The sequence below is a fragment of the Camelus dromedarius genome, chromosome 4 (genome assembly GCF_036321535.1).
Source record: "Camelus dromedarius isolate mCamDro1 chromosome 4, mCamDro1.pat, whole genome shotgun sequence".
In the NCBI taxonomy this organism is placed as follows: domain Eukaryota; kingdom Metazoa; phylum Chordata; class Mammalia; order Artiodactyla; family Camelidae; genus Camelus; species Camelus dromedarius.
Genome location: NC_087439.1, coordinates 97,090,355 through 97,098,660, shown reverse-complemented (window position 1 = coordinate 97,098,660; position 8,306 = coordinate 97,090,355). Strand labels below are relative to the sequence as shown.

The 8,306-nt window shown below is 62.4% G+C and overlaps 1 long non-coding RNA gene across 1 annotated transcript; it reads right to left on the bottom strand.

Annotated features, from left to right (window-relative positions):
* Positions 1-387: 387 nt before the first annotated feature.
* Positions 388-7,273, bottom strand: LOC116153151 (uncharacterized). The gene is made up of 5 exons (XR_010380799.1): positions 6,775-7,273; positions 3,591-3,681; positions 1,761-2,102; positions 1,425-1,477; positions 388-763 (listed from the first exon to the last, which is right to left on the bottom strand). It is a non-coding gene; the product is annotated as an uncharacterized LOC116153151 (long non-coding RNA).
* Positions 7,274-8,306: the final 1,033 nt, after the last annotated feature.

The window sequence follows — 8,306 nt, the reverse complement described above, 5'->3', positions numbered from 1 at the left end:
GATGAAGCTCAGGCGTCACGCCCGGCGCTCTAGATAGTATCTCATGGGAAGTGTTGTTATTCCCATTTCACAGATAAAGAAACCGTGGCACAGAGAGGCCAGGGAAACTGTCCAATGTCACCAGCTGTTGGAGAGCCGGCATAGCCAAGCCGAGGCTCAGACTAGCGGGAGTTCTGCCAGGATGTTGTGCTCTTTGTCAAACTGCCACCGGCGCCATCCCACGTGGACCCTGGCCCCTGCGGCGGGCGGGCTGGGTGTGCACGGCCGCTCTTCTGATGGAGAGGCAGGGGCACCCAGAGCGTGCCCGGGGCCCGGGCGGGAGGGGCCGGGGCGGCGGGGTCTGGCTGGAGGGCCCTGGGGGGGGGGGATAACCCCCACCTCCCCCGTCACCACGGGTCCCAGGGTCCGAAGCCCCACGCCCGCCCCCACCGCGGAGCCGACGGCAGACACTGGGGACCGGCCTCCTGACTGGGGGGGCTCTGCTCTCTCCCATGGTGTCAGAGCGCATCCTGGGAGGTTACGAATGTTGAGGACTCACGATTTTGAAAAACTAAGGCTGGATATGAGAAGATGAACATTTCAGAAAGTTCTAAGCTGAAAAGTCTCGTTTCTCGGACTTGTCCTCCAATTGGCCGCCTCGACTTCAGCAGGTCACCTGGGCCCCGGAGCTTCCCTCTGGGCCGAGGCCAAGCTGCACACGGACACTGGCCTGTCTGCTGCCTGGGCCGGTTTCCCTGGACACTCTGCAGGCTTCCTCTGGGTTCTGAGTCGGGAGAGACATAAATGCTGTCACGGGGAGGCCACCATCCAGGCATGACCACCCGTTGAGCGGCTGATTGGAAGCCATGTGATTCCTCGACCCAGAGCAGAGAGGTCCACGCAGACGAGGAAGCTTTTCAAAAACAGGACACGGAACAGCCTCGTTATGCGTGGCCAGTGAGATGGGGTTCACAGGGATGCGGCCGAGGAACCAGCTTCCCCCCCGCACCCGCCTTTCCAGACGAAGCCAGACTGTCTCCTGTGACAAGGCCCCAGCTCGGGGGGCGGCGGGGACGGTGCTTCTGCGCAGGCTCTCGATTTGGCCGCAGTGACTCAGGCTGCCCCACAGCTCGCACCTGTTTGTCCAGACCCTCAACTCACGGCTTCCCTCCACACACCTGCATTTCCCTGTGTGCTTAGCAACAATACCAGGGCCTGCGGGGGGCCAGCCCCGCACACCTGCCTTCACAGGTGAGCAGAGAGGGGCTGGGTCCGCCTCTCTTGGCCCCCGTGCCCTCTGGACGCCGCCCGAGCCTCCCCTGCCCGCCCTGCCTGCTAGCAGTCGTGGCCGGTGACAGGTTGTGTCTGAGATACGGAAACACAGATATCAGGACCCACCCCCACCGAGGGCAGATCAGGGAGGGGATCTCACTGAGAGAGCTCACCCAGGGCCTGGGCAGGTAACCTGGTCCGGGCCACTGCAGTGGTCCACGCAGCCCTGCAGGGAAAAGGGAGGTGCTGGGGCCAATGGCCCTGCGACTGGAGTCAGGAGAGGCCCCAGGTCCCCAGGGAGCCCTGCCACTGGGGTGACCACAGGTCTAATATCCAACCTCCGCAGTTCCCTCCCCGCCCCTCGGGTTTATCTGAGGTGGCCGTGCGGACGGCTCCACGTGGCGGACGTGCCCCGCCTGCGCCCCCTGCTCACTCACCCCGCGGCCTGCCTCGGACGCGTGTTTGGGTAAAGGAGGACCTCGTCCGTGCGAGGCGCCCTGCAGGCCCACCTGGACTCAGGGGAAACGGCTGGGAAGGTCTTCCAAAGCACCTGCAGGCGGGTCGAAAGGCCACGAACTCGAGGCCTCTGACGTCTCCTCTGGGCTCCCACACGATTGGCAGCGGGGGCAGGAATGTGCCGATCCAGAGGTTCCCAGAAAGTGTTGAGAAACAACGGGCCACCCCTGCAGGGCTGCTTCCCGAATTCCACGGGCCGGGCCAAGCCAGCCTCACACTCAGACCAGGAAAAGAAGCACCGTCACCTCCCGCGCGCCCAGCGCCTGGAAGCTCCCACAGGTGGGTGGGAGACGCCAATTAGCCTCGCTTCTCAATGGCTCCTTTTAGCAGGGTCCCTGCGGGCAAACACCTGCGATGCCCACCTGGCTCCCAGGAGGGGCTTCCCACAGAGCCAGGCCTCGGGCCCTGGTCCCAGGCTGCAGGCCTCACTCTGCTCACACCTCCGGGAGAGCCGGCTCCAGGCGCGGGCAGCCCGTCTCCACGAGGAGGTGCTGGGGTGCAGCTAGGCGGGACCCAGAACTAGCAGGAGCGGGCTCTTGCCTCACAGCCCCTCCGCTCCCTCCCCCGGGCCCTGCGGGAGCCTGGCCAGCACCCTCCTCCCTCCCAGTCAGGGGCAGCGGGCAGGAGCAGCGGGACCCACATCTTCACCTGGGCACCAGGCTTGACCACGCCCACCTGTGCGCACCTGGGATGTTCCATTTCCTGAGAGCCAGAGCACACTCCCACGACCCCACCCACACTCACTCACATGCACAGCGGGGCCAGGCGGCCAGGGCGAGAGCAGCCAGAGCGCTGGGTGGCGGTGCCCTCGTGGCAGAGAGGGGGGGAGGCCATGAAGGGCAGGAGAGAGCCAGCCGGCCCCCTGGGCACCAGCATCTCCCCTCATCCCTAACGGCCCCTGTCTAGCTGTTCCTCACGTCACCTGGGCTGAGTGTTGTCATGTCCCCACACTGCACACGGAGGGGCTGCCCCCTCCCTAGAGCCTGCCTGATGCTGTGGACGGATCGCCGTTTCAGCCTCCATCAGTCTCACAGCATCCTGGAGTGAGGCCCCCCCAGCCCAGCAGACTTGCCTTCACGGACACCTGCTGCAGGCCAGCCCTGAAACCCAGATGCCCCCATCAGCGACGGAGGCTGGGTGCACGAGCTCCCGGCTGCACCGCAAGGCTTCTGTCTAAGCCAGGCCGGGGCCGCCCCCTTGGAGCTGCCGTGGGAAACGAGCAAACAGTGGGAGGGGGCTCCCACACTGGAGAGCCAGCCAGGGTTCAGGTTGCCTGGCGCAAATGCGGCAACCACGAGCTTTGGAAGACGGAAGGCGGGCCGATAGCAGCCCGCTGTCCCCTGCAGCATGGGCGGGGGTGGGGGGGCGACTCCTCTGAGATGCCAGGACGGATGCGGTCAGCCAGGACGTCCTCCTACCCCGTGCTGAGTTCTAACATTCCCATGCAGCAGTGGGGCCGGGCCAGGCTCTCCTAATGTCACGCACACGGCCATCTTCCCCGTCTCCCCACGCACAGCCTGGCTGGAGACTCACCTCCGCAGAGCTGTCCCCCCAGACCCAGGCCACGGGGACATGGCTGGCTGGGGTGCTGGATGAGCACAAGGGCTGCCATGGTCTCATTCCAGGGTCTACCCTGTGTGCCCAGAGTCCCCCAGGCTGTGCCCTCTGGTCCTGCAGGGCAGTCCCAATATGCCCTGCAAAAGTCACTGGTGTGCTCTCTGCCCTCCACATGCAGGAGTGGGCTGGGATGCAGGGCCTGTCTGGGGTTCAGGGATGGGCTGGGACGCATGGGGTGGGCTGGGGTGCAGATGTCAGGAGCTTACCTGCTCTCCCCAGGCCCCAGTTTCCACATTGGTAACGTCACGGATTCAGGCTATGTTACCTCTCAGGCCATTTCCAGAGCTGAACGCCTCACTAATGCCAACAAGAACATGACACTTTTCTTGGAGCAATAGTAACTTACAGCTTAAGATGCACTTCAGAATATTACTCTACTCTTTGGAAATTAACTTAAAAATAAACAAATGAGGTCGACGGTGTGGACCCTCATCTTAGGTTGGACTCTGAGGTGGAATTCATTAGTGATGGCCTCACACTCGGGCAGTAACCGGAAGGAGGCAGCGGATGGTTGGGGCGGGGACACTGGGCTGCAGCCCCCCGGGAGCTCTCAGCTAGAAGGGCTTTGCAGGGTTGTCCCAGATCGGGTGTGGGGGTTGGCTTGGGGCTTTGTGTCTCCACATCAACCAGCCACAGACAGCCCCCCGGTCCTGGGGCCACGTAAACTAACCTTGAGCAATTCCCGGGAGGCCGGCACTCCCGGAAGGAGGAGGCCCAAGCGCCCGGCCTGAGGGGTGACCTGGGCGGCCCTTCTCCCGGCCACCGACTTGAGTGGACTGCAGGCTGGGAACAGGTCGCTGGTGCCCTGGGCCCTGGGACCACAGTGGGGGCCCTCCCTGGGGAGCCCTTGGCTGGAAAGCAGCTCCTCTCTGAAGGAGTCACATGTCAAGAACTGAAATGAATTTTTCTCCTGGCATTTTCCCACGATTGTTCTGTTCTTTCCTTGTCTTCACGTAAAGGGAAAAAGCCCCAGAGACGACATCTCCGCACAGGCAGGGGATACGGAGCGCGCTCACAGCACCTCCTCCTTCAGCAGGCAGGAGCCTCCTCTCGGGCCTGGCCTCACCCCGGCCTTCTGGCCATAGCAAGTCCCTCCCTGGCCTGGGCCAGGCTGGAGGCCCCGCGCGGCCCTGGGGATGCTCCAAGCTTCCCACTCCTGGAGGGCAGGGCGGCTCCCTGACCGGGGCTGGGGTGGGCCAGCTCAGACCGGGCTGCCCCGGTGCGGGGTCACTGGTGGCCCCTCCGTGGCCCTGAGACACCTCCCCCTGCACCGTCACAGGCGGCCTCTCAAGGGGAGGATCTGCCCCGCGGTTCCTCTGGGGCCAGGTTCTCTCCCAGTTCTGGATCAGGACGGGGACCAGGGCCGGAGTCCAATCTGAACGGAAACCCTGGACGGGCTGGTATATTTTCCTGTTCCAGATGCACTGGCATCGGCCAGGCCTGGTGTTGGGTTCACTTGGTTTCACAGCTGGAATCCAACTCTGGAACCAGTTTAAAGTGTTGCTAACAGTGATGGAAAGGAGGAGCCGCGTGGCCACGGCTGCCCGGAGCCTCCCTGCCAGCGGGGGCGGGGGCTGCAGGTCTGGGGCTCCCGACAAATCCCCGCAGACCCGCCCCCACCAGACCCTCCAGAGGAGCCGGCCTGCAGCGCGTGGCCGAGTGCTGGGGACCGGGGCATCTCCGCTTATTTTCCAGTGAGTGCACTGGGGCCCACAGGCCTGGCCTGTGCTCCAGGACCCCACGTCCTTGCTTCCTCGTGTCCTCAGGGGCCCCTCGAAATGTGCTCTTAGTCCTGTTTGCAGATGAGAGACGGAGGCCCCAGGGCTGGCTACCCACGGCATAGCCACTGTCCACTCCCCCATCTCCAAGTCCAGGTTCAAGCCTCTCCTCCATCGCTTCCTGTTCCCCACCGAAGCCCCTCAAATTCATGGAACTTCACCTCAGTTGAGAACCCAGGGTTCTCCCAACACCCGTGCTAGCCCAAGTCAGGACCAGGACAAGGAAAACCCCTCCGTGAAGACGTATGTATGCCCCGCGGGTAACCGCTGCTCCAGTTCAAAAACACATTCTTTTCTTCTCATTTTCAAATTCTCGGATGTGTCTTAAAACCAGTATGTATAACTCATGTAGTAACATTTCTGCTTGGGTATATTTTTTTCCTAAAAGCTCCTCAGGGATACATCTTGAAATCGAGAGCATCTTAAAGTCTTGGAATTGTGCTTCAGGGCTGCAAAGATCCCTGTTTGATCCTGGCCCTGCCATTCGCGGCTGTGACCTCACAAACCAACCCACCTGGCTGAACCCGCCACTCAACACTGTCAGTTTAGATGGAAGATGAAACTCAACACCATTGAGAGAAGCCGTCGCTCCGGAGGAAGCTGCCCGCTCTGGGTCCCCCTCGTCCTGCTCCCGAGTTGCCTGGCCCCCAACCCCCCGTGGGGCCCCACCCACAGCCCTTAGACAGCCCATCCTGGGCCTGGGGGACGTCCTGTCAGCCTGGGAGCCAGCAGGCAAGTCCGGCCTGGCGGGGGGAGGCCATGAAATGACCCAGCTCTGTGGCCAAGGGCCACAGTCGGGCCCAGCTCGGCTTCCCGGGCAGAGCAGAGTGCCTGCCGACGGGGGAGGAGCGTGGGTGCAGGAACGTCTCGGCTTCAGTTGCTGGTGGCACCGCTGTTATTGCTCTCGGCTGGTGTCTAGGGACGTTTGCCCACTGATACTTCTGCCCTGCGAGACCCCACTTTTCCAGATGTAGAAACTGAGGCTCAGATAGCCCAGGGAGGCCCAGGACTGGTTGGGGAAGGCAGGGACCCAGGTGGTCTGACTCCAGGGCCCGCCCTGCCCAGTGGACCCTGGGCACCGGCCACCGGCCCCTCACTGGGTGCAAGTAAAACGTGGGTGTGTGTTCAACGCCCCGCTGGCAGGCCTGGCGCCGGGAATGGAAGAGCAGGATCCGGACACGAGGATGCAGGCTGGGCAGGCGTCTCCGCCTTCCTGTGGAGGAAGACAGTCCCAGAGGGCAGGACCCAGTGCGGTCAAGTCCATCGTGACCAGCGACTCTCCGGTCTGGCCACGAGTGGCTGGTTCCCGCCTGAGCAGGGTCACGGTGGGGCTGCTTCCACGGTGCCCAGAAAAATAAGAGAGCCATCTCTGACCTGCTCTTGGCAGGCCAGGCAGGCAGTTTTGATTCAAAACACACTCATGGCTTCAGAGAGAGTAACTCAAGTGCAGCCCAGGGATGGCCGGGGGCGAGAGAGAGCGGCTGCGTTTAATGTTCTCAAGTTCTCCTTTAAAGCAATTATTAAATGCATCTGAAAGTCAAATCAGATCCACAAACCAAAAACAGAATTAACCAGTAAAAAGGGCTTCAGAATTTGATCTGGACGCACTTACCGGGAAATGGCCGGCGTCTGCTCCGGTCGGTCAGGTTTAGCCTCCCTGAAGACACCACTGGCTGGATCGAACCTTCCCTGCGCGGGATCGCGGAACGGGTCGTGACGTTGGCCGGCAAGAACAGTCATGAACACCCAGCTGCAAATGGCAGCTTGCTTACGAACCTGGGACGCTAAAAGAAAGCCAGTTACCGGGCCTGTGGTGTCACTTCTGGGTCCAGCAGGCCTTTCGGAGCCCGTGTTTCAAGGCCCCTGAGCACACTCCACCAGCGTGCTCTCCTGCAGAGGCCCCACCTCGGAGGGCAGCACAGCTGAGGCCAGGCGTTGGCTTCTCACTGAAACTTGTTCATAAATCGCAGGGCCGGGTGGTAAACCTGTCGGGGGATGGGGGTCCCAAGAACCCTTCAGTACAGCCCCCATGTCACTGTGTCTGGGGCCGGCACTGACGGAAACACCCCCGTCCAGTGATCCCTTTGAGCAGAAGGCATGTCCTCTCTGCTTTGGTGTTTACGCTGGTTTGGGTTTAGGAGCCTGTGTCTGCTCTGCAAGACTGCCCCTCAGCTCCTGCACAGGCACACATGCCCTCACAGGGCTCCAACCTGGGGGGCGGGGGAGGGTGGGACAGCAGCAGACTCGGCCCACCTGGTTCCAGCATTGTGACGTGGTCACTGCTGCGAGACGGCGTGGCCAGCGGATGCCATGCTCTGCCTGGTGGAACCAAGGGCATGTGCCCTGGATGTGAGCAGGCTGGCACCCTGCGCTGCAGACCCCTGCTGCACTAAGACTGAACACTCAGAAAAAGCCAGCACAGCCAGCACAGCAGGGCCCGGGGCCTTGGGGACCATTCCCCAGGGGCTCCTGGGGTGCTGTCGGCTTCCCGGAGCTGTCCCCTTCGACCAGAAAGCCCACTGAAAAGTCTCAGTCAGAGGATTACAGGGGTGGACACCCTGGGACGATCAGAAGGAGCACGCAGACTGGCACCAGCAAAGCCAGCTTCCCCAGCTCCGTGATTCCAGAATGGTCCTGACTGTGACCTCCAGCCCCTCTCTGAGCCAGCTGCCTACAGCCTGAACCCTCTCCCGGTGGTGGGCTATGGCACCGATGGGCCATGTGGGGACCACTTGTACCTTCAACAAACAGTCCTGTGAGCCAGGCACCCCTGAGGGCCAGAGAAACAGCTGTGAACAGAGCGGTCCAAGCCAGCTGCCCGCGGGCAGTTCGGATTCTACGGGGAGACACAGACAGAAAACCAGCAAACGAGAAAAATGATCCTGTCAGCAACTCACAAGGGCTGTGGAGAGCTGGAAGCAGGGTTGGGAGAAGGGATGTGGCTGGTGGGGACTGCACCGTGTGACACTACGGTCAGGGATGGCCTTGAGGGGGGGAAAGGGTGGAGAGACCTGGGGCAAGCGAGGCCGTAGGCTGGGTGGGGACCAGGGGCCTGCAGAGGAGGGAGGTCACCAGCCTGGCTGAAGGCTGCCCAGAAGCCCCCCCGGGGGCAGCACTCCGATGCGCACATGTTAAGGGACCCGC